Source organism: Macaca nemestrina, chromosome 7 (genome assembly GCF_043159975.1).
Source record: "Macaca nemestrina isolate mMacNem1 chromosome 7, mMacNem.hap1, whole genome shotgun sequence".
Classification (NCBI taxonomy): Eukaryota; Metazoa; Chordata; class Mammalia; order Primates; family Cercopithecidae; genus Macaca; species Macaca nemestrina.
In genome coordinates this window covers 141,441,921-141,468,636 of record NC_092131.1, presented here as the reverse complement: position 1 = coordinate 141,468,636, position 26,716 = coordinate 141,441,921, and the positions used below count along the sequence as shown (strand labels likewise).

The 26,716-nt window shown below is 41.5% G+C and overlaps 1 protein-coding gene and 2 long non-coding RNA genes across 3 annotated transcripts in view; 1 reads left to right on the top strand and 2 right to left on the bottom strand.

Annotated features, from left to right (window-relative positions):
- Window positions 1-26,716, bottom strand: part of LOC105489276 (RAR related orphan receptor A) — a 741,585-nt gene that overhangs the window by 140,814 nt on the left and 574,055 nt on the right. The window lies entirely within an intron of this gene.
- On the top strand, window positions 1,350-18,910 carry LOC139364064 (uncharacterized). The gene is made up of 7 exons (XR_011625302.1): window positions 1,350-1,506; window positions 2,739-2,866; window positions 5,520-5,595; window positions 8,850-8,961; window positions 9,636-9,761; window positions 18,091-18,236; window positions 18,338-18,910. It is a non-coding gene; the product is annotated as an uncharacterized lncRNA (long non-coding RNA).
- Window positions 16,047-26,716, bottom strand: part of LOC105489299 (uncharacterized) — a 32,400-nt gene continuing 21,730 nt past the window's right edge. The window contains exon 2 of the long non-coding RNA XR_011625303.1: window positions 16,047-23,649. This is a non-coding gene — a long non-coding RNA (uncharacterized lncRNA). The remainder of the gene's footprint in view (window positions 23,650-26,716) is intronic.

Genomic DNA, 26,716 nt, shown 5'->3' with positions numbered 1-26,716 from the left:
CTTTGTCAATGTTTATAAGGATTGACTGTTTATTCTTTTTTTTTTTTTTTTTTGAAATGGAGTCTTGCTCTGTTGCCAGGCTGGAGTGCAGTGGTATGATCTCAGCCCACTGCAACCTCCGCCTCCCGGGTTCAAGCGATTCTCCTGCCTCAGCCTCCCGAGTAGCTGGGACTACAGGCGCATGCACCACCACACCCAGCTAATTTTTGTATTTTTAGTAGAGATGGGGTTTCGCCATGTTGGCCAGGATGGTCTCCATCTCTTGACCTCATGATCTGCCCACCTCAGCTTCCCAAAGTGCTGGGATTACAGGCATGAGCCACTGCACCCGGCCGACTGTTTATTCTTTATTGTCTGTCTTTCTCATTACAGTCTAAGCTCCTTGAGGGCAAGAACTGTATTTTGTTATTCACTCTGGCAGAGCACATAGTGGTTCTCAAATTATCTAGGTGAATCAATGAATGGGCTGATGTTGGCTGAGACTGAGAAGGCATGAGACAGTGACAAGAAGATACGTGAGGAGTTGCTGTAAGAGGCACTGAAATGGAGCAAGACTGAACTGGGTAGGCAGATGGGGTGCTGCCAGGTCATCAGACTGATCACAATGGTGTCAGGTCATCCCAAATGGGGTGGCATAATTTGAGCAAAGGCCAGCAATGTACTAGGTGTGGGCTGCACAAATGTATGGGTCATCCAGTGATTTTCCATCATGGAAAGGCCGGCCAGCGTTCACAGGACAAAGATGGGGGGATTAGGAATAACTGAGGTCAAGGGAGACGCAAGGGCTATAGGAGTGTCTGCATAAATCAACACTGAGAATGTATTCCACGAATGAAAGTAACACAAAAGCTGTTGGAAGGCAAGTGTGGAACCCAGCTTAACTTCCATGGTGTTATCACAAACCCAAGAAGAAAAAGGGAACTCTGGTGAATACTTCTGAATAACAAAGATAAAATGAAGACGTATGATTTGGCTATCGGGCTATGATAAAGGACAGCCATCACATGAGGAAACCTGGAAAAATGAAATAATGAGCTTCAGGGCTCAGGATGGAAAGAACCCCATAGAAATCTTTGATGTTTTCCACCATGAGTTCTACACTGATGCAAAGGACAGAATCAGGATATACATTCCCTGATTCGGAAAGTATATATTTTCCCATCCAAGTTCATTGTGAACTGCTGACCAAAAGGGCAGTGTTTTATACAGATTCTGTCTAGAACTAGCCCAGCAGGAAAAGCCTTGGAAAGCATATGGCAAAGAAACTCTGAGACTCCAGAGTATGATTTAGTAACAAGAAGAGTGGTGTGTCTCATCTTTGTATGCCCGTATAAATAATCACGATGGCTGAAGTCTGCTATTTTTCATCCAACCTAAGTAACAGCTTTGAAAAAGAAAGATAACAATGACCTGTGTGTACAGCGTCCAAGGGAACCATTAGCAATGGAGCTCACCAGGCTCCTGGGAGGATCAAGCACATGGTCCAACCAACTGTCTTCTGACAAGGTAGGAGTGGGCAGTGAAAGGCAAAAAGAATGGCTGCTCTTGTGTTTCTGAAAGTCAGACCAAGAAACCAAGGAGTGTGTCTTTGTTATTTCAAATCTATAGCCTTTCAAGTCCCAGCAGGTAAGTGGGTGAACCTCATATACAGCTCAGGAACTCCTTTTCTCCTCTATACCTCCTTAGAGATATAGGGCTAACAGACAGCCCAGGTGTTAGCCTGTCCAAGCCCCTCCTTTGCAAAGGAGGAAACTGATGGGCAGAGGACAACACGAACTGCCCAAAGTCACACTGGTAGATGGCATTTGGGCCAGGATGAGACTTTTTTTTTTTTTTTTGAGACGGAGTCTTGCTGTGTCAGCATGCTGGAGTACAGTGGCACAATCTTGGCTCACTGCAACCTCCTCCGCCTCCTGGGTTCAAGCGATTCTCCAGCCTCAGCCTCCCGAGTAGCTGGGATTACAGACGCTCACCACCACACCCAGCTAATTTTTGTATTTTTAGTAGAGATGGGGTTTTACCATGTTGGCCAGGATGGTCGCCATCTCTTGACCTCAGGTGATCCACCTGCCTCCGCCTCCCAAAGTGTGGGATTACAGGCATGAGCCACTGCGCCTGGCCAGCAGCATGAGACTTTCTAACCCAGCTTTCTTTTCCCAATCCTGAGCAGCCCATCTGGGGCTATGTGACTGACGGACCACTAAAACTGCCTCTGATTCCACATTTTGATTTTTGCTCCCATGTGTTCCAATGTATAAGCACTGTTCACATTTTCCCCCCTCATATTACTTCTATAACAACCTTGAGGTGGTCAAGGAAAAGAAAAAACACCATCGACATTCCTAGGCATTTTAATGAAATGCACACCGGGTATCTGACCCAGACTCCTACTTCCCTGCCAATCTCCAGCTCATATCAATTCATTTCCCTAACAGAAAATAGGTGTCAGCTTTGTAGATGGAAAGTTATTTGCCTGCAAATATTACCAGAGAGGTTACTGGCACTACTTGACAGTTTTATTATTACTTTTGTTTTGCGCTAAGGTGGGGGACTGTGCATTTGCCAGGTAGAATACTGGGGAAAAAAAAAAAAAGTAGAGCTTTTAACTTTGTATTAGTTTTAACATCAGAGGGGAAAACAAGAAACAAAGAATAAGTGTGCTGGCCGGATGCCCAGTACGGCTAAGGGCAGCCTCACAGGATCCTGGCTTTCCTCACTTCCCACCCACAAACTTTCAGATCCTGAAGCTTCAGCGTGGGTTACAGGGAATTACTCTGCAGCACCTGGAAAGCCAGCTCACAGGTGGGCTGCTGGGGTGACATGGCCGGGCCTGCTTGTAAACACTGGCTATCAATTCCTTTATAAGGTAAGCCAACCGGGGGCGAGTTAACTTGCTTTACTCTTCTCCGGGTTTAATAGAAGGTGGGTACACTTTTATAAGAACCAAATAATCTAAATATTTCACATGTAGACAAGAAAACTAGAAAGCCCCAAGAGAACCAAAAGAGTATTTTATTAATAACCATGTATGTGTAGGAGCTACTTAAATGCATGTTTCACGACCTATGTATTTTCTAATGGGTCAGATAGACTTGGGTGTAGGTTGGCCAGAGAAAATGCAGAGTTCCCAGTTAAATTTGAATTTTAAATACATAATGAATAATTTTTTAGTATATTCCAAATAATGATAGGACATACTTCTATTCATTGTTCATCGACACTGAGTCCATTAGCCAGCTGGTTTATTTATTATTATTATTTTTCCCCTTGCTTCCTTCTTTTCTGACCTTCTGTGGCTTAATTTTAGGACTCCTATTAGAGGGTGGAGGGAGAAATACAACTCACACGCATCGGGTGTCCTACTTATCATTAGCTGAGGCACAAGTTTTGGGAGGGGAGGGATTTGCTACTTTGAGCTAAAAATGGTGATTATCTGCATTCTCTCTATTACCATATGGACAGAATTAGCCATAGACCGATGTTTTCCAGAGACTGGATTTTGCAGGCCAGTAAAATCCAAAAAGAAAAGAAAAGGAAATTGGGAAATTGTGAGAAGATCAATATACTGTTGCCAAGTTTAAATCTGATCCAAAAAGGGTGTTTAAAAAAACCCCACAGCCACCATCTTCAATTACCATTAATTCATAAAAGAAAGCAACATTTCAATACCCCAAAAGTAGGAAGGACGCACTCTTCTTTATTTCTTAAATAAAGTTGGCAGCTTTACAATGGATTGCCCTCATTTTTGTGGAAACTTCATCACAATCTGGTGCTGGCTCTGGGATCTGAGAATATGCAGACCTGGTCGTGCCACAGCAGCACCTATAAAAGGACAGCAGCAATACTGCACTTTACACAGGTTTGTGTTGGTAGCAGGTAACCATAGAGCACCTTCTAGTAAAGGAAAGAGAAAGTGAACATGTGCCAGTGTGAATTTTGATAGTCTTAAATTAATATTTAATGTAAGCATTTTATTTCCGATATGTATGTTATTTGTGTGGAAGTACAGTGTGATTTTTCTCAAACCACAAAGCATTTCTTTAACTTATAATATATAGAAAACGTTTTTCCAAACTTCCTTTGGAGCACAGCTCAATCTCTGAACTTTTCCTCTCTATCTCTATAAAATGAATGCTTCGGGAACTGGATAATGTGACGCTGAACTTAAATAGCCCCCTTCCTAAGAGAGTTCAGAGGTCTTTGAAAATACAGGTAATTAAGCCTCCTGGTTCCTGAGAGCTGGCAGAACGTGTGACCTCAGCTGAGAAGAGTTGGGTATTCGCCAAAAGGCAGGTGTAGTTGGTAGCAGTGCTCAGAGACCAAGTCCCCAAGTTCAGATTTTCTATCCCTCTTCCCATTGTAGACAAGGGAAAACTATAGTGTCAAAGTGGATGATTGCCTGAAATTGCTGAGTAATTAAAAGGAACCATGCTTAAAATCAACTGCCCAGCCCAAATCTCATATACAGTTTCTTTTATCTTTCTCCAACCTGAGAAATGTATATAAAGGTATTTTTTTTTTTTTAACCAGGGAAATTCTTTTTTAAATAGGATTGAAGCTCAATTTCATATGCTGCAGAGAGATGCAAGGTATTATATACCAATGATCCCTAAATATTCCTTTCTTCTTCACATGGCTGTGAAGTTGCAAACTGAGTATCCTTTTCAAGGGCTTGTTGAAGCAGAGAATGAAATACACTTATACAGACTAAAATATATGTTAGTATATTCTTTAGAAATATGAAGAATACCCCCAGCTTTTCGCAGTGATAATCTCTGGGTTAGGGAAATTGGTGGGGTCTTTTTAATATTATGTTTTTCTGTAATGATGGAGTTTTAAAATAATTGTAATTGTCTATTACTTTTACAATAAGTAAAAAAGATACAAAGCATGCACATTCTATTAAAAATCACTTCAACCTGGACTTTTGGGATGTCCTTTAAAGTCACCTAGTACTTGCACTTTCCCACAGTCCTCTGTCCAGCCTCTCTCAATGACCCGAGACAGTCAGTGCGGCTTGGGTATTCCAGACATTTGTCTTTCTGAGAGAAGCAGTGCTACCACTTTTTTTTTTTTTTTTTCCCCTGAGCCAGAGTCTCACTCTGTCGCCAGGCTGGAGTGCAGCGGTGCGATCTCGGCTCACTGCAACCTCCCCCTCCTGGGTTCAAGTGATTCTCCTGCCTCAGTCCCCTGAGTAGCTGGGACTACAGGTGCGTGCCACCACACCCGGCTAATTTTTGTGTTTTTAGTAGAGATGGGGTTTCACCATGTTGGCCAGGCTGGTCTCGATCTCTTGACCTCATGATCTGCCCGCCTTGGCGTCCCAAAGTTCTGGGATTATAGGCGTGAGCCACCGCACCCGGCCCACTTTTTTTTTTTTTAACCTTCTCGAAACCCCAACTCTTCTGTAATTACTGAAGCTCAGGTAATTTTCCCCCCAGTCCTATTAAATACCAGCTTGTTTTCATTTCTCTCTCTTTTCTTTTGCCCTACTAATTCTGACGTGATTATTTTTTCAGCCTTAACTGACTAGCAGAGAGATTTTGGCTTTCATTCCAGAATGATGTTGCACAGAAAAGTCAACTCTTGTTCCAGGTATGTGATAAACATCTCACTAGTGAACTTCTTGCTGTTTCTAAGCGATTAACAGTTTGGTTAGCAAGCCCAGAGCCCTGCAGATACCTTTTGTCTTCTACACAAGGAGTAAGCTAATGAATCCCAGGGAGCATGGCCTGGCCCTCTGCTTCCCTTTAATGGTTTCTGTCACCCAGGCCAGGCTGCCGCCACCATGACTCTGCACACTGATGTGTCGCCTCAGGGCAAGAAGAATGCAAATGACGATGGCCCTCAAATTGCAATTTAAGGATAGCTGTTAGGTTATATCTTCCCATATATTTCTCTTCCTAACCTCCAAATTTGAGGATAATGTGCTGTTTTAACTTATTCTTAGTAGAAAGAATGTTAAACCTTAGGGTGATGGTAGCATCTTGCTGAATTCTGTGTTTTGGAATAAATTCGATTTTTTTTTTGGTGTGGAGAAGGGAGAAAGGGGGATCACTGAATGCAAAGACAATTTAATTTTAAAAGCTAGAGTTACCTGGTTCCTGGGTTCTAGATATTTAAAGAATAGCCACAGTCAATTTTGTAATAAATTGTAGGAGGTTGTCAAGTTGTCATCTTTATTAAGGTGTTTCTTACCAGACATATTCAAAATCTGTGTACTCAGATTTTAATTGCATTTGCCTCTATTGATTAAAATGTACTTTCTGCAATCAAAATGGACCTCCAAGATGTAGAGGGAAAGAACACTTTAAAAGGCGTTTCCAAAGTCGTCTTGGATAGAGGAGCTTTCATCCAAGGATGCTATGTGGCATTCCGGAAATGAATCACAGACCTGGGCCCTCCATTTCCTTAGAAACAGAAACATGCTGAAGATCGTTAGGGTAAATGAGTGGGACAAAGCACACTCTGCATTTTCTTTTTAATTTCAACTAAAAAAAAAATGCTGCACTGTGGTCTTGGCTGGAGAAACATCCTCAGCCTGTTCATCTCTTATCCTCTGCCCAAATCAGCTCCAAATTTGACTGACTGAATTTTCAGTTCCTGTATTTTCAGATCAGTTCCTGTATTTTCAGATTTGGCGCTCTCTGTGGTTGTGGTGGTAGCAGTGGTAGTGGTCATGGAGTCTGTAAGACTTACCTTTTTAAAACGCCAAAAGCTCTCTTCAGGTTAAATAATCTCTCATCTGATTCTCAAATGAACTCCTTGAGGAAGAATGTTCTGTGCGTCTCTAGAAACCTTAGTTCTACAAGAAAGAGAGAGCTAAAGAAGCTCACCCGCATCCCACAGAAACCACTTCTTCCCTTTCCCGAACAAGAAACACATGTTCTTCGTCTTCTGTCTGTCTGTCCACCCAGGCTTGGAAGACAGGTGAAAACAATCCCATCTTTCCATTCTTAGAAAGAGGTAGGGATGTGATGCTTACATTCCCCTGGCTTCTACTTGCATCAAATGTGGGAGGAAGGAATAAAAGAGAAGAGGAAACTAAAACTTGAGAAAGGGGAAGAAGAGGAAGTATTAGGTTGATGCAAAAGTAATTGCGGTTTTTGCAATTACTTTTAATAGCGAACCCCCGCCCCCGCAAATCATCTAGCAATCTGGCCTCTGGAGTAAACTAGACTAAAAGTAGGTAATAGTACCCACCCTTGGCTTAGAAGTATCTGATTATCCCTACTAACTAGTACAAGACATAGATTTCTGAAGGAAAAGGAGGCCTACCACTGGCTCCTTTTCATTTTTGTAGTTTGATTTTTCTTGTTTTTTAAAAGCTTCTAAAAATAGTACATAAATACCTGGTAGAAAATTTGAAATTTAGAAAGAAGTTAAAAGAAGCATGCAAAATATCACCACTTCATATTACCTTATTAGCCAAATGCAATCACCACTAACATCCAGGGAGGGTTCTTGCCAGTATTTTTTCTATTTTTTCCTATGCTTTTAAAAATCTTCACAAGTAAAATCATTCTGTGCACAGAATTTCACATACTACTTTTTGTTCAATCAAAAGTAACTTCTCATGTGTTTACTAATTCTTTAAATATTATTTTAATGGCAGTATAATTTGCCATCATATGACTATAATTTATTAATAATTTTCCTAATAAAGGACATTCAGAGTGTTTAGAATTTTAGCCATTATAAATAGTATTAAGTAAACATGGTTTTTGTGTGCATAAATCTTTACTTTTTAAATTATTTCCTTAGAATAATCTACTGGAAGTAGGATTACCAAATCAAAGATTATCATCATTTTTCAAGACTTTAGTACCTATCACCAAGAAAGCTGTATCAATTTATATTAACAGTATATTAATGTCTTCCTGAAACTGACTGAATTGTTTAATGTCATTTAAAAATCATGCGATCTTGTTAGGCCTCTGATACTTTGTATTTACTGGTAAGGCTGAAAATTGTTTACAGACTAATTAAACACATTACATATTAAGGTTATTAACTTTCTGCCTTAATATTTGAAAAAATACATCTTCTTATAAGTTTGCTTTTTGTCCTTTTTGCTGATTGTTTATGATCATTTTTGACATATAGAAATTTTACTCTTCTCTATATTTCAATGTATTGACCTTTGTATTCGGTAATTTCTTCTATTACTGTAAAGTATAGAAAATCTGCCTGTATCTAGATAAATATGCAGAAATATGTTCTCATTATTTAATTTTTCAAAACTATTTCTTTAATTTATTTAGGACTTAATTTGTTATATGGCATGAAAAAAATTTATTTTTCTCTGATAAGCTAAAAATCATCACGCACACGGATTTGTCGACTATTTTTTCCCCACAGCTTATATATGTATTCTATTGACACATATGCAAGACTATTTTTACATATGCGAGATTATGTTTTGGGCTTTTCTTTCAGCACTTTACTGATCTCTTTGCCTATTCATTTATCAGTAGTTTCTCCACCCCTAGTCCTTTTCTTTCTTTTTTCTTTCCTTTTTTTCTAAAGTTCTTTTAGCTATTCTTACTTCTTTCAACTTAAAAGGTGGCCAAGATGACATACCAGAAGGCTGTCTAAAATTATTAGAGAAAGAGAATCTTTGCCTTTAAAGTTTTAGGTCTTAGGTGAAAACGATGCAGTGTTAGCTCTTGTGTCTATAAAGGGTGGGGTTCATGCTATGACACAGAAAATCAGAAAGGACTTTCTGGACATTTGTAGAAACAGTAATATAAAGAAGAATTAGGTACCTTTTGGTTCATCTTAAGAAAAGAAAATTTCCAGTGAGGAGATTGAGACATTTAATGTTAAAAAGATCCTTTCTCTTCTAGGGCACGAGTAAAGATATCAACTCATCTATCTGTAGAAAATTGCCAGAAACTGTCACAAAATAAAAAATGAGAGAAGGCCTGAATTACAACAGTCCTGTTGGGGTTCTACAAGGTGTGTGCCAAATAATTTTGTTTTCTTTTTAAGGCTTGTTAACAGTGGATAGCTTAGGGTGATGGGATTACAGGTGATTTTTTTCTTGTTCTTACTTAACTGTATTTTCTTTTTTTTTTTTTTTTGGTCAAATTGTATAAAAGCTTTTTTTTCTTAATAATGGCCTGTTAATTAACATCTGGAACCCAGTACTGGAAGCATTAGTCCCAAGAAGTGCAAAGTTACAAAAAGTGGATTTTCTATTTCTTCACCTCTTACCTTAATAGACACAGCAACACTAAAACTCATCTCATTAGAAGAGGTTTTGTGAAAATGAGACAGGACATATCTAAACCAAGTGCTTTTGCTCCAAATAAGATTTAACCCAAAATGAGGTTGGGGACTGGATGAAGTTATGGAAAAACTACTTCTTAAACCTGCTATTTCTAAAGCTAATAGGAATTCTTTTGCAGTGGGCTTTTTTTCCCTTGACAACCAACAATTGATACATCTTGCATGTTAAAAAGCAGAGGACTATAAGTAAGTTTTCAATGGAAATAATTTTTTCCCCCGTTCCTTCCCTTTTTTGTGATACAGTTGGCACTATTTTATTGTCTTAAAGATTCCCATTTTACTTTAATGGTCTCTACTTTCCCCTTTTCTTAACTCTTCTTAATTTTTATGCTTTTCATTAGTAGATAATTCTCTCCGGCTGACCAATGGGGATGAGGGTCAGAGTCACGGGCAACATACTACATCTGCGTTAGTCTGGCTTGAGAACAGCGAAACCGTGCCTCCTTCTCGAATTAGTCACTTTAAGTGTAAGTGATGGGCAGTCTCTGTGACAATGATTTTGTCATAGTAAGCACTTGAAATACCTGCTGCAATTTTTTCACCCCCTGCCCCCTGTTTCAATCCAGCAAGTTTATCTTTGTTCTTTAAACCACAAGCAGGCTTTTGCATTTTGTTTTTTTTTTTTTGCATGCCACATTGAAAAGAAATAAAAACCAAGCGCCATACACATCAATTAAAGGCATAAACAAGTAATAGTCCATTTCCCCCTTGAATCTTTCATGCTTATTTTCCCTTCTTAGAATAACACTTAAAAGCCATCGAAGCTTCAACGGGACCAGCGTCTCCCCGTTTCGTGGGGTGTAGAGCAAGGTGTGGGAGGAGCGTTCGGTATGTCAAGTCTTTGCTGTACAGCGGATCTCCACGTCCCGGCTTCCAGTGGACAGCCCTGTGAGATGGGGGAAATTTCCTGCCGCTCAGATACTGTCAAGGCCAATGTGCCTTTCAGGAGACTGTCTGAGAGATTTCGAACATTGAAACTGGAAAAAAAATTGAGCTGGACAGATCCTTGCCACCACTTTTTCTGCTAAATATAGAAAAGTTGTCATCGGGTTGCACAAGCAATTTCCAGCTACAGCACCTCAGGAGGGGAGGCGGGTTCCCATTTCTGATAGTTAAAGTGCATAAAGCTGAGCCGACCCTGACTCACGGGTTGTGAGGAACAAGGGAAGGTGGTAGAAGAGTAATGAGAGAAAGGCGTCTTTGTTTTGATTAAATATAACGACATGGGAAGATGTGCAGTTGATGATGGTATTTGCTTACAATGTCATAAAGCATCAATAATTTGCAAGAAAAGGGTAGGAGGAACCCTACCCCAGGAGTCTGTGCTCAGAGTTTCTCCTCTACCATTGCTTTGGAAAACGCTGTTGTATAGTGGAGGGAGATTGGAAGATATGGAGCCAACCAGGCACGGGTTGGCATCCCAGCTTTATCACTTACCCTGTGTTTGATTTGGAGTTAGTTACTTAACTTCGCTGAGCCTAAGAGTCCTCATATAGAAGACGTGGGTAAAATAATATTCCCCTCACAGCATCATTAGGATACACGTTAGGAGTAAAGTACATGGCACTACTAAGCGCTCAGCATTTGTTGGTGCCCTTCCCCTTCTCCCCTTTTAGGCAAATTATTTAAGCACCCTGGACATCAGTTGCATCTCCCTTAGCAAGTCCTATTGGTTCTACCTCTGGAATATATTTAGAATTTATCCACTTCTCTCTATTGTCATTGCTGCCATGTCAGTCCAACGTGTAGGCCATTGCAACGCTCTCCTAACTAGTTTCCCTCCTTCTGTTTTTAAACCCTGTGCAATCCATCTCCACATAGCAGGCAGAGAGAGCATTTTAAAAATGTAAATCACATCATGCCCCTACCCTGCCTAAAACCCTCCCGTGGCTGAACTTAGAGTAAAATCCAAGCTCCTCACCACAGCCTTCAAAGGCCCATGTGATTAAGTCCCTGCCTACTGCTTTCCTTTTAGACTCCACTTGCTATTGCTTTTTTCTTCTATTAATATTTTTTCTTTCCAGCGGTACTGGCCCTTTTCAGTTTCCAGAACACTCCAAGTTTATTTCTACTGTAGAGCCTTTTAATTTGCTGTTTCCATGGCTTGGAGCTTCTTCCAGATTCTCCTGTGGTTGAAACCTTCTCCTAGGTCAAATGTTTCCTCCTAAAAGTTGTCATCCTTGACCTAGTCACTCTCTATCACAGCCCTAATTTATTTTCTTCATAGCACTTGTCATTATGTGGAATGTGAAAGTATCTTAAATACTGTTTATCTGTTTATTTTCTGTTTTCCCCCATGAGAATGTGAGCTCCATGAAAAAAGGGGACTATGCTTTTCTTTTCTTTCAATTTTTTTGAGACAGAATCTCGCTCCATTGCCCAGGCTGTAGTGCAGTGGTGTGATCTCAGCTCTCTGTTACAGCCCCTCCTAGGCTCAAGCCATCCTCCCACCTTAACCTCCTGAGTAGCTGGGACTACAGGTGCATACAACCATGCCCAGCTAATTTTTTGTATTTTTGAAGAGATGTGGTCTCCCCACATTGCCCAGGATAGTCTCGAACTCCAGGCCTCAAGTGATTCGTCTGCCTCAGCCTCCCAAAGTGCTGTGATTACAGGCATGAGTCACCACACCTGGCATGGGATTATGCTTTTCATTGCTGAATAAACCTAGAACAATGCCTGGTACCTAGGAGGTCCTTGGGGAGCATATGATGAGTGGATTCTGAATAAATATGTAAAATGGGGTAATAATATTGTCCTGCAAGTTGGTGACTGGATTTGAAAAATCTATGTCCTTTCCATTTCTTTTTTTTTTTTTTTTTTTTTGAGATGGAGTCTTGCTCTGTTGCCCAGGCTGGAGTGCAGTGGCACGAGCTCAGCTCATTGTAATCTCCACCTCCTGGGTTCAAGCGATTCTCCTGCCTCAGCGCCACTAGTAGCTGGGATTACAGGCGTATGCCACCATGCCTGGCTAATTTTTTGTATTTTTAGTAGAGATGGGGTTTCACCACGTTGGCCAGGCTGGTCTCGAACTCCTGATCTCAGGTGATCCACCCGCCTCAGCCTCCCAAAGTGCTGGGATAACAGGTGTAAGCCACCAGACCTGGCCTCCTTTCCGTTTCTAAAGATTCTATAATTCCTTGGACAGAAAGACTAAATCCTGGGATAATTTTAAAGAAATGCAATTAGAAAATTTTCAAACACTCAACATATAGTAACTCATATTAAGTTTACCAAGTACAGGCACTTCAGGTATCTGCTTTAATAAAAAAAAAAAAATAATAAGGACTTACATTTTGCAAGTCAAGTATTTGTATGTCGAAGGAGCCTTCTAACCCATTTAAAAATTTTGTACCTTTAAGTAGCATTGCAATTCTCTGAGCAAACCTATTTAGAGTTTGCTTAGCATGCCCTTTCTTCACAGATCTTGAAAAGGAAAGTGACCCCACAATGCAGCACATCTGCTGAAAGAAGTGGCTCAGGTGAGCTCAGGCTGTGTGAATAGTATGTCCTTTAGCTCAGGGAGTCATTCTTTCCACTGTGCTCTGTGCACGTGAGACCACTTCTGGGGCCGTGCTTTAAGAGGGACACTGTAAAGTGGATCACATCCCAGGGAAGGAAGTAGAAACCATGCGAGGAGGAAAAAAAGAAAACGGGAATGCCTAACTTTAAAAGGAGGGGACGGTGGAGACCTGATAGTTGTCAATTATTGGCAGCTCTCTCATGAAAAGACAGATTTGGTGCCATTCCATGGGACAAATTTGGAACCGGTGAGTAGAAGCTACTGAAAGGCAGAGTTGGTCCAGTCAGTGGGGGACATTTCCAACAGTCTGGCCTCATACCTAAGTAAAGCCCTGTTTGGAAATATAATGAGCAGCTGCCTTTTCTGGATGTTAAAATTTCAAGCAAGTAAACCGCTAGTCAGCAATGTCCTTCCTACAAGGATTCCTCTTATTGTAGGTGGGTAACATGCACACTCCGGGAAGCTCTCAGTTGAAATCTCTTCACACCGCTGGGCACAGTGGCTCACACCTGTAGCCCTAGTGCTTTGGGAGGCTGAGGTAGGAGGATCACTTGAGTCCAGGAGTTCAAGACCAGCCTGAGCAACAAAGAAAGACCCCATCTCTACAAAACAATTTTAAAAGTTAGCCAGGTGTGGTAGTGGCATGCCAGTAGTCCTTGCTACTCTAGGTGCTGAGGTGAGAGAATTGCTTAAGCCTAGGAGTTCAAGGCGGCAGTGAGCTATGGTCATGCTATTGCACTCCAGCCTGGGCAACAGAGTAAGATGTTGTCTTTAAAAAATAAATACAGGCTGGGCCCGATGGCAGCCATTTGGGAGGTTGAGGTCAGTGGATTGCTTGAGCCCAGGAGTTTGAGATGAGCCTGGGTAACATGGCGAAACCCCATCTCTATTAAAACCACAAAAATTAGTCGGGCCTGGTAAAGTGCATCTGTAATCCCAGCTACTCGGGAGGCTGAGGCATGAGAATTGCCAGGAGGCGAAGGTTGCAGTGAGCCGAGATCGCGCCACTGCACTCCATCAGCCTGGGCGACAGAGCGAGACTTGGTCTCAAAACAAATAAATACATACATACAGGCACACATTAAATTAAACTAAAAAAGAAATCTTTTTATGTATTCTATGTTGGCTAATATTATTTGATTTGCATCAATAGAGTTCTTTCTACTCTGTCATGTGTGGAATATGGTAAGTCTGCTATTGCTAATGATTTAGGCCCAGATAACTCTGAATTTCAAAAGTTAACCTAGAATCTCAGAGATTCATGGTTTTATATTCTGACTTGGAAGCAAGTCACTGGCCTATTCAAGAGATTTCTCATCTGGAAGGCTGAAGGAGGCTACTACTCTTCTTGGTGAACAATAGTTTGTGTTCCAAGAATAACCTTGGGTTTGGGGATAGAAGATAAGAAGATAAGGCTGGAGAGTTTAAGAGTTGTATTAGATCTCCTTTTAATCTGTAGCCTAGGCACTATGTTATTTTCTACCTATGTCTTTCAGCAGGGGTGGCTTATAACTCCAGGCAGAAGCTGAACCTGCTTGGCGACACCCCCTAGCCTGACCCCGTCTTTTCTCCTTCTTTCCTTCCTTTGCCTTTCATTAGAATTCCTATGAGCCTTTGAATGCTTAGCATGAAAATGAGCCCATTTTATTTTTGGAACCCACAGAGGCAGCCCTGAGGGGAGTTATTGTGTTGCTTTTAGCAGCTAAACAAAAAGGTGTGAAATCATTTGCTGGCTGTTCTAGAATGGGAAAAAATAAATAAAAAACTGAGAAGGAAGGTTCAGGACAGTGTGTGGCAGCTTGGACGGAACCTCGTGATGAGGGCTTCTCTGAGACTTATTAGTAACCAAAGTGACTCTGGGAATGTCTGTGCATTTCTCTCACCTTCCCAGGAAGTTACTAGAATAGCACAGGAAGCCACTGGGATTTTAAAAAAAAATGATTGATTTTGCAATACTATTTCCATGTTGCCTTGAAAAAGACTTGAGGAGGGGACTAATTTGAGAAAATTCCTTACAGCTCTTTGTAGCATTTCTTATACAGGCAGCATGAGGGAGAGGAGACAGGACTATTTTACTAAGCTTTTAAGGCTTTCAAACAACCAGGGAAGGCTTCTGTGGACAGGTATGTGAGTCGTTGACACAGGCCCCTAATGATTTAAACACATAACAGTGGTAAGAGGCAAAGGCCTCAAAGAACTTAAGCAACAAGAACTTCTTGTGAAACTTGAGGTTTTTGCCCCATGCTAGTAACATTCAGTGAAAGCCATCTTCTTTTCTGGGGGGCTGACCACCCCAGGTATGTATCTTATTGGAAGAGGATTATATTTTGAAATGTCTCTTCATTAGAAGGGCAACTTCATTTTCAACTGGCATCCTTGACATGGGATTTTTTTTTTTTTTATAATTACGGAATGTTTTTTAAACGACCAAGTATTAACATATAAACATGCAGAGACTTAGTAAACGCACATCCTTATTCCCCAATTTTCACAACTGTTTTACATTTAGACCAATCTGTTTGAGGTCATTTCAAAAGAAATGTAAGCTTATGATTGTACCCTTCACATTTCCATGCCTCCTTCTTTCTCTTCGCAAAGAGACAAGCCGTGTGCTGTGGCTGGTGTGTGTCCTCCTTCCTGGATTTTTAGGCAGGCCTGACCAAGTAGCCACTTGGCCTAACGAACATGACCTTTGGAGTATTTAGGTAGCCTGACTTCAGTGGCTGGAGGATCTCCCCTTGCGGGGACCAGTCACTAGGCCTGTCTTATGAAGGTGGCTAAGCCTTCTTTTTTTCAGTATTCAAGGCCAGAATTACAGTATAGTAAAACAATAGGAAAAGGCAATCCTCCTTAAAGTACTATTTCGTTAATTGAGTCATCTATAGAATAAATAATATTGATTTCCCCCTAATTGCCAGGAAGTATGCTATTGCTGAGATATAATGAGTCACATAAACAAGTAGAAACTAAAAACACTGTAATTCCAAAATCTCTCTTAGGGAAGGAACTGTCCTGGTTTACAAAAATTCCATGATAAGCTATGACCTTGAGGATATGAGTGGCAGGAATCAAGAGACTGTTGGGCAAGGAGGATCGTGGCATGAGGGAGGAGAGAAGGAAGGAGGAGAGGAGGAAGTAGGAATCTCAGAGTGGGAGAGAGAGATGGACGAGAGTGGCAAAAAGGACAAAGGAGGGAGATGAAAGGGCATGTGGCAAAATGGCTATGATGAAAAAAAACATCTACAGTGGCTCAGCTGCTAGAGGATTCTAACAACAAGGTCCTGACAGATAATTATTATTATTTTTTTTTTAGAGACAGAGTCTCACTCTGTTGGCTCACTGCAACCTCTGCCTCCTGGGTTCAAGCAATTCTCCTGCTTCCGCCTCCTGAATAGCTGGGACTACAGGCATGTGCCATCATGCCTGGCTAATTTTTGTATTTTTTGGTAAAGACGGGGTTTCACTGTGTTGCCCAGGCTGGTCTTGAACTCCTGGCCTCAAGTGATCCACTCGCCTCAGCCTCCAAAGTGCTGGGATTATAGGCATCAGCCAAGGTGACCAATTTCCCTACAAATCAATTTGAAGTCATTTGTGTTAAGGTGAAGGAAGCCCATTATTTACTACCCATCCTCTTCTTCCCACTGCAGTAAAATGTTCAGTGAAATAGGGTTTTTGTTTTTTTTAATTAAGGGACTGATTTCGTATATATGTTATCATACACATATATAGCATATACATATATGTGCCATCTACACACAGACGCATATACACACTTCTCTATATAAAAGATATCTGGATGAACTGACACAAATCAGTAAAAAGCAGAAATTCCGCACCATAGGTGAGCATGAAAACACAACTTTGGGGCCTCCCCCGTATGCTCTCAAAGCTAGGAATTCTCAGACACCCTGGCAAGGTCTTGACCTTCATTTGGCATTAGGAAAGTACATTGAGGGATATCTCAAAGGACAGGGAGAGTCTGTCACCAGAATTGAGAGCTGAGCTGATTATTTCCTAGGTTTACCCTGTAAGTTATAGGGAACATGATTTGAATATAGGGGTAGACTCTTAAGTCACTATTTATTAAAACTCTACCATAGCTGCTCAAATGCTCTTTTTCCTTGCTTCCAACTCACAAACTCTTAACTCACCTTTTCAGATTCTATTTAAATGTCACCTTATCTATGGAGCCTTCCCTGATCCCCCAGGGAGGGTAATTTTCCTCTCCTGAACTTCTGTATTTCTCCAGATATCTCTCTATGACAGCACGTATCACATGGGGTCACATGGCTTTGAACCTGAATACGAGGTGGACCTCATGGCATCACTTTTGAATTCCCATTGCCTAGTGAGACATGTGTCACTTTTGCTGAATAAAACCCGGGTATGTGAGCAATAAAGGGAAACTTGAAAGTGAATGCACTGCTTCAGAAAGACCAGACTTCCAAGCCCGCGAATGGTGGCACCACTGTCCTCCAATAATTTTGTTACTGGTTGCCAATTTGTTTTGCCCCTTGTTCCTATTTTGAATAAGAACCCATTGCTCTCCAGAAGTAAAAGCAATGAGATCATTTGTTTGTTTATTTACTCCCTGCACCAAGACCCAGGGTGACGAGGCTGGATTGCACATGGGGCGTGGGCATCAGAAACTGGAAAGTCTCACCCTGCCCAGCCTGTCTGGCTCGTATGCTTGGGCAAGTCACATAGCTCCTGTGGGACTCCGTTTCCTCACCCAGTGATAATGACCGGCTTCACAGGGTGGCTGCTGCGGAGCTTAATTAAGGATTGAGAAGAAGGCAGAAAATACAAAGTGTGGCATACACACCAATTTCCCATATTTATTTTTGGGCTCAGTAACCTGTGGTAGGAGGTGTTTATGACCTGGAAGAGAAGACTAGCAAGAGATGTAACTAGCTATTCTCATTCCAAAATGGTTCACTTGGTATTGACTGGGAAATGGGCCATGTCATTCTTGCTTTTGTTCGAGTACATTCTGTGGCCCTTCCTGCTAACTTTCTGGGTAGAGCTTGCCAACTCTAGGCCTCAGTTTTCTTGTACAAGGACTTTCTCTATCTTTCCTTTATACTCAGATATGCTGTGATGGCTGAAGCTTCTTCCTTAGTCCCTATAGCCTTAAGCCACACTCAGACAGAAGACTGAGGGAAGGCATATGCGTTTGTGAGTGACTCCATGGGGTGGTTCCCTGAGCCAGAAAAGACAGAGAATTATGAAGCCCTGCATAGGTGACACCCTAAATCTGCCTGGCTTTGCAGATCCCGGCCTTTCTTCGAAGTGCTTGGAAGACCTTGGCAGATTCAGCCAGTGTTTTGATCACTGCCAGAGCCTGCAGCTTTGTTGCTAATTGTTTGCTGAAAGAATTGAGCAAAAGGACAACTGGTCCCAAGGCAAGAGTGAGGAGGTGAGTGAAAGAAAGAAAAACAAACCAGAAGAGGGGACTGGGTGATTGCCTTGGAAAATCTTATTATTACTAGTATATTTTTTTGTCTTTTAATCACAAAGGCTGTCTCTTCACTAGAACTAAAGAACCAAAACTGTTCAGAAAGAGAGAAGAGCCCAGCACCTTATACTCAGGAGATACTGAAAAACGTCATGTAAAGTGTTTACTGTTGCGAGAAAAGTACACGTCAGAGGATGCCCATTATTGATATAGAGCCTTCTGTGTGCCCTGGATGAGCATGACCAGAAAGTCACCCTCAGTTGGCTGCAGCTGTTTTCAGAATCTGTGGGATCATACCCCAGAGGCAGTTGAGTCAGCCGCAGGCATCAGGTGAGGAGGAAGAAGAGTGAGACAGCTATTACAGGCTGCCGGGGCAGGTGGCTGTGAAGAGGTGTGGGGCCACCAAGGCTTATATAAGGAGGATGGAGAACACAGGCCAAAGGGGAGGCTGTCATGCTGACTTCGATTGGCTAACTTAATATGAGGCAGACTGAGGGAGGAGGAAGAGGGCAGGAGAGAACATGCTTTAGAAAGCATGACGGTGTCTCATCTGTTTGCAAGCGAACACGTAGGTGCCTTCCAAATAGGATCCTGAAGAATGTGCAGATAAATGAAAAATCTGATATACAATAAACCACATACCTCTTTATGTCTATATATGAACTTATTTAAGAAGGCTGACTTTAGTAGAATATGATGCATATCCTAATTATATCAATATTGGATGCATCGTTAGTACCATTTCTCAACTTCATTTTAAAAATCACTTTAAGAAAATACAAAAAATAATTCTGAAGATTTTAACCTTAGGTGCCCATAGATCATTTTCTTGGGAAACTGCAGCTTTTAGAAATGCTGGACATACTTTACCCAAAGCATTGTAACTGGTCTCCCACAAGCCTAGGATAAAAGTTTTCCACAGAAACGCTACTACAGAAAAATGCCACATGCCACGGATTAAACACTGAAACCAGCTAATCACAACACATGAGAGCAAATGTAGCATGTTCGGAGAAGTACAAATATGTTGAAACATGTCTGTCATGAAATCTGATCTTAACAATCCTCTGAAGACCAGCTTTTTTGCAAAGAGAACTTATCACTAACATACCTCACAGAGGAGGCCTCAGTTTCTAATAGAGTTAATTTTATCTCTTTTGATGATGGAAACAAAAGACAGCCTGGAAACATCCTCTTAATTCTAAGCACCACCCACCCTTTCTCAGTGGGGAGAGGTAAGCTTTCAGTAATTCCCAGTGTGTCTTATATTGAATATATAGAAGGTGGTAAAGCAGGGCCAGGTAATTCCAACACTTAAACTGCTACTTAACCATTCATATATTAAAGGAGTTTACATGGATTGTCAGCTATGAAAGAGGTTTCTCAGTCTATATCCCACTCCACAGTCAACGCTCCTCACAGGTGCACTTGGCCGTGGGGCACTTGTAATCTCAGAAGCCGATACAGCTGCCAAGTTCAAGTTGCCATGACTCTGAACATAGTATAACATTCCCATTCCAAGCCAGAGCCCGTCACTTTTGTGGCTGTTCAGATGAGGGCCCTTCTTGGTACCACTCTGACTCACATACACTGGCTGCATTCATGTAGCAGGTGAAGGACTTAAGTGTCACTAAGTTGGTTTCCAGTTGCTTCCAGGAAAAAAAAAAACAAAACCAGCATATAAGATTCTTGCTCCTGATACCTGGCACTCTCCCATGGCTGCCGAGAGAAGATCCGGCCATTGCTGTCTTGGCTTCAAGTGCTGCCTCCCACACACATATTGAGGGGCTCTGCAACAAACAGAAACCTAGGGACATTGACATTTTGGGGGCAGGGTGTAGAAAAAAACACTGCATGCGTATCTGAAAACTCTGCCAAGCACGTCAGCCCTGCCATGCCACTTCCTAGCTCTTCTAACTTCAGAACATTCTGTGTTAGGAGTTGCTAATCAGTCCAATATCATATGTAGTTTAACGATGTTGAAACACATCTGCCAGAAAGAAGGCCAAAAGGAAGGGCTCCTCTACTGCTCTCTTCTGCCAAAGATCTGATCACTCGTGACTGCAGCCCCTCACTTTGCCCCTGGGTGTTTTCTCCCTGTGTTGTTCTTGGGCGTGTTTAATTTGGATTGAGCATCCATGGAGCTGTGTAAAACACTGAGGTCCCATGAATATTACCATATTAAACAGTAGTGCTAATTACCAATAGACCCCTCAAAAAGCAATCAAATAACAAACTCACCTTACCTTGGCCTTTGTATCTCTGGCAACCAAAAGCTCAAAATGCAGTTCTGTCATTTTTGCACAGTCATTTACCTTGACACCCTCCGTCTGCCGTGGAATCCAATCTCCATGTATAAAAATAAACCTAGAAACTTTCTGTTCACACGTTTTGAGGTATGTGCACCAAATGACACACTTTGGGAGGTAAGCACGAGTCATGGTAACTGACCACATCCTTTATCTTTTCATCCTAAGACTTAGCAGAACTTTATCTTTACAATAAAATGGCCTTTAGAAGTGGGTATCACCAACTTCAGAATGCGAACATCGTTACTGAGAAAAAGCATTTTCCTTTTAAACAGAGAAACCAACAGCCATGCACTAAAAGGCCTGAAAAAAAAAAAAAAAAAAAGTAGAGCTACCACAAAACAAACAAATATTCAGCTTGGTTTCAGGAAGCTTAGAGAGGATCAAACAAGGTTTTCTCTATTGAAGTTGTTCGAGAACATTTATGGTTATTTCAGCTTCAGTTTCTATTTACGCTGCTGGCTTTTATGTCTCGACCTCAGGAGGGCATTCCAACTTCAGGTTAACTCACAAGTAGCTTCAGAAAAGTTGGCCTGAAAATCCCACCCCCAGAGTGGGGGAGGGGAAAGCACACTGGTTCACACTGGTTTCCAAACACCGTTCAAACCCCTGCTTTGGCCTTGAGTTGAAGATATCTCAAAAACTGGGGAGAGAAATTCCACGGAGAGAGGATGAGAAAGATTTCTCATGGTGTGAACATTCATACAGGGAGACTATCTCTTCCTGTGGGATGGAACCAGGAGAAGAGAGCACCAATTTGCGGAGCCCTCATGAAGCTTTCCACTCAGGAGTTTGCAATTTTCTGTTGGTCCCTAGGGAGGAAGATTAAGTACATGGTTGAATTTTCAAGCAAATTAACTTCCAGAAGAAAGGAGGAACTATGCCAACCCCTTGCAAACAATATTTTTGTTTTATAAATCTATTTACTTTTCAATGCTTCATGCCATTTATCCTCATAACCATGTTTCGGTTGGTATTTTTAATCCCCTTTTGATGGATTAGGAAATTGAGGTTTAGAGATTAAGAAAGAAGCCCAGAGTTATACAATAAATACATAGAAAAGCTAAGATTCAAACCCGGGTCCTTTTGCCTCTAATGTCTGAGTCCCTTCCAATATGCCACACAGCCCCTGACCACGCCCTTCCGTTAACAATCCATATTGTAAGTGGTAGAAAGAGGAAGAACCTTTTGGAGTAGAATACTGAAGGGTTTTGATTAGCGAGTGGATATGAGGCAGAGGAAATATTATCACTTCGGCGGTTGTTACTCTGTCCCCATCCTTTCATGGAAACATATGGAGGTTTTCTCTTAAACGTACTTGTCAGAACTTGCCGGTGAAATTTAAGTCACACCCTGCATATGGTGCAAGTTCACCTCCGAGAAGCAAGAGACGAAAAAGCCGCTGTTTCCAGATGTGTCAACTCTCATGTAAGTACCACACGTTGCTTGCCTCTGGACAAGGTCTCAGAAAGGTTTGTCCAAATTTCAACATAGAGTAGTCCTATTTAGATATGTCCCACTACATACATGCTTAGCTATGTCAGTATCCACTTGGCATACTCTAGAGCTTAGGAAAAGTTTCCTGCCTAAGCTGAACAGCTTCTCTAGATTGCTCCTTTGCAAACCTTCCTAGTTTTTTTTTTTTGTTATAACAGATTTTTGATTACACAAAACATGCCACTATTCTACGGTACAAAATCAATCTACATCCCTCTACCCAACTGCCCTTCCCCCATAATATCCATTCCCTGAAAGATCTGAAAAGGCTTCCGCTCCAGGGGGCTTCTGGGAGCATTCCCACAAACCACACAGCTTTCTGCACCCTCCTTCTGACCTAATCTTTCTAAAAGTTAGTACAACATGTCCATCAAGTCGACTATCCCTTGCAGAGTTTGGAACAGCAACTTTAGCCACCTACATCTGAGAGAGATAAATTGACAATCCACTTTAGGTTTATGTGGGGAACCATAAATATCAGGCTTGAGCCCTGAGGGCTAGAATTTCATGGGCCGTTAAGCATGTCACCAGGTGGAAAGCTGTCAATAGCTGGATGTGAGTTACACTGAGATAACCACAGGGACCTGGCTTAAGAAAGTGTAGCCCTGATCAGAGAGGGGTGTCCTTTTACTTTGTTCCATCACCCCACTCACCAATTCTCCCTTCCCGCCTCTGACCTCAACCTTCACTTCTTGTTAGGTGTCCTCTGTGCTAGGTAGCAGACTGCCTTTTCCTCCCTCCTCTAGAGTGAAAGATTGGGTGACATATGGGAAGAACAAGAGACGTGCAGTTCTGGCAGACCTTGACTTAGGTCCTCGCCCTGCTATTTAGTAGCTACGAAATAATGCACAAGTTACTTAACCCAACTTAGCTCATTTTTCCAACTGTGAAATTATTAAAGATAATTAAAAGCATAAGAAAGGCATAAGTAGGGCCAATAGGCAGAGACTGTAAAAAGACAGATTGCCTACTTAGTAGACAGAAGAACTTTCTAAAAGCCAGATTGGCTCGAAAATAGAATGGGTTGCCTTGAAAAGAAATGAAGAAGTGAATATTCTCTGTGACAGGTTTTGCGCATAAGCCGGATGCAGGGTGGTAGATCCCGAGAATAGACAGGAGTTTAGACTGGCCACTGCAAAGGATTTCTAAACTTGAAATTCCATGGTTCTATGATTTGCATATGTGTCCTTCCAGAAAAGCTAAGATAAATCTTCTCAAATCCCCTATGCGGAAGAAAAGTAAATTGACATCATATTTTTTTCATTTTCATTTTCCTTCTAGAAAACTAATCCCTTCCATGTTTTCCCCCTTCCCTCAATTAGTTGGTAGAGAATCCCATTTCCATCAAGTGCACAGAACACATTTAACCATTTTGAAACACTTAACATTTAACACAAACCACATGACCATAAGTTTTAATTAGTTCCCACTATACAAATAGGTCCATTTTTAGAAAAATCAAAATGCTCGATGCTGCTGCTTGCTCTCTTCCTCTCCATTGTTTCTCTGTTTGACTGGCTCCGTGGCACTTTCCCATCCTGCCCTCTTGCTGTCTGAGCCCATGGCACCTGCCAATAAAAGTGATGACAGACTTTGATGCTCACACAGGTTTGCAACAACAGAGTTCACTTCATAATCACCAGACTTCAGCCTGTAAGCCTGATCTGAGTGACACTGGATTTTTTACCTGAGATGTTACGCTGTGGGCTTTCGTTTCTACAGGTTATGAACCACTTTGAAAGTGAATTTTTTAGCTTGCTAGGGGGAATGACCTATGAGCCTGCAGACAAATCTCAGCTGATTGGGCAAAGCCCAAACCCTTATTACAGTGCTTGAGTTTGCTGGGAAAACTGGCTGCCACATATGAACCATAGATACAAGGTCGTCCTTTGGCATAATGTGTACAGGTGTGTGTGTGTGTGTGTGTGTGTGTATTTGAACATGTTCAAGTCATGAAGCAAATGAGAAGTACGAACCAGTGTCTTCTGTTTGACCGAAGTGAATATTAAGGGAAACCACAGAAGATGAAGTGACCTCGTGCCACAAGGAGTGATGAGAGGGCTAAGCCTAGGGCTCCTGTCCTCACCCTCATCACAAAGTGACTGCTATGAATGACCGCATGTTGATCGGCCAGGCATGGAGGAAGCACATACTTATACCAACATGTTATTTATTCGGCCAGATATTTTTGTCTCCATTTTACAGATAAGGCTCAAAAAGATTAAATAACCTGCCCACAGCCACATTACTCATAGGTGGTTGTGATGGAAGTTGAGCCCACGGTAAAGCCTCTGAAGCCTGTGGACTTTTCATGGCACTGTCCACTTTCAGAGGCTTTCTCAGCTCAGAGTCTGACTGTATCTGCCTCTCAAGCTCTGTTTCAGCCACCTTGTCTCTCTCTCTCTTTTTTTTTTTACTCTGATATCATATTTCTTACAAATAGTGTCCAAATTCTTCCTCCTCCATGTTGACTGTCCTATTTGCCTAATGTTATGATTTGTGTTTCAGATACCCTAGGGTATCTGAATAATATCCTAGGGTATTTTTCATCTTTTGAGTGTCCGAACTACAAACAGCTTTAGGGACAGTTAAAATCTCAACAGGAGTATGGATTCTATCAGGAGACCCTGACCTGTGCAGCCAACACTTCACATGAAGAAGCAGCTTCTCCTCTTCTTCTGTGAAGGCTGCCTCTTCAGATACTTGGGATTTAGCATGTCTGTCATGTTAGTCTAAGGAGCTGCTGAATAAAGACTTGTTGACCAAAGTTTCTCACCGGCTAAGGACAGAGAAGTCTTATTTCTTCTCTTTGCAAATAAAGATTCCAATCTTCTCATCCTGAGACAGGGGTAATGCAACTGTTTTAATTTTGACCCTAAAATGTTCCATAGTACACTGAACTGTTTTCAAAGTAGAGTTTTAGAAGAGGCAGATTTATTTTTAACCTTGACACAATTTGAATTTAACAAACATTTTTTTCCATATTTCATTTTACACATTTGTTTGCACTGAAACTGCATGACTAGAATAAAGCATTCAAAACAAAGCAGGCAAGCAAGCAGGCAAACAGAAACCCATCCCACTTTTCCCTTGCTATGCCACTATCCAACCAAGGAGACCCGAGGCTCTCTGAGATTTGAAATGCTGTGTTCCTTAATGCAGTAAACTGAGTAATGTGTTCCCGCTCCCACTCCCCAATGTCCACATCTTAATTCCCTGGAACCTACAAATATGCTATTTTAGGCAAAAGGGACTTTGCAGCTGTGATTAAATTAAGGCTCTGGAGATGGGGAGATTATTCTGGATTATGTGGGTGGACTCAATGTAATCACAGGGTCCTTATAAGAAGTAGACAAGAAGGTGAAACACAGAAGGTGATGTGACCATGGGAGCAGAGGAACAGAAGGAGACTGGACGATGCTACACTGCTGGCTTTGGAGGCAGAGGAAGGAGCCATGGGACAAGGAATACAGGGAGCCTCTAAAACTGGAAGTTAGAAAGCAGATTTTCCCCTAGAGCCTCCTGAAGGAGCTGGCCGAGTGTTAGCCCAAAAAAACTGGGTCTGTACTTCTGATCTTTGGAACTTTAAGAGAATAGCTTTGCATTGTTTTAAGTCCTGAGTTTGTGGTACTTTGTTACAAAAGCGATAGGAAACGAATATACTTGTTGCATCTCTTGTGTCTAGTATTGGGCTTGGTATATGACATGGACTCGGAAAGTAGTATTTATTGAATGCAGTGAAAATATAAAGGAAAGATGTTATGAGAATGGAACGTACCAAATTCATGGCAACTTTTAAAATTTTTATTTATTTATTTGTTTATTTATTTTTTGAGACAGAGTCTCGCTCTGTCGCCCTCGTGGCAACTTTTTCTGATTTAAAAAGTTCTCTTTCTTAGGATAAAAGGAACATTCCTTTAAGGCTCAGAAGGGTGTACAGCTACCCAGATATCCATGGCAAGGCCCCAGCGGTTACATAGTTGTATTTTAGCCCTTCAGGCCTAGCAAGCTCTTTCCTGGGAGCAAGTAAAGGAGACCATAGGCCATGATAAACAGCACTTAGTGGCCAGTTGCTTTAAGAATACCTGTTTAGTGTTTCCAGAGACTCAAAGCTCCAGGGAGACAAGCAGGAAGGAGGGGCAGTGTCAAATACTGTACAATACAATTAGCAAATACCAGCACCTTGACGAATGTTTGGTATACAGTAGGCAGTCAGAAAGTAAATGCTAGCATGCATGACATTCAGAGCGTGTGACCTCTTTCTCCTAAAGCTTCCTACGGTAGAAGTCAGTCTCCTACTACTTCTACCTTCTCTATCTCCTTGGATGTTTGTTTTCATCAGATTTTACTCATATCTGCTGAACAAGAGCAAAGGGGAGTACCTTTCAACCTCAGATACGGACACATGTATTTGTCAACAGGCCACACATATTCTGGGTACAGGGACTGCAGACCATAGCAACGTACCTCACCTTTTCTGAGACCCTCTCCCTTGTTCAGTATTTGTAAGCCTTTTAATTTAAAGAAAAATAAATTAGGCCATGCTAGCTGATTAAAGAATAATTCCAAGGAATTTAACACTTAGTGATTATATTAGTGATATATAGTAACTTCTCACTTTGGATTCTTTTAGAT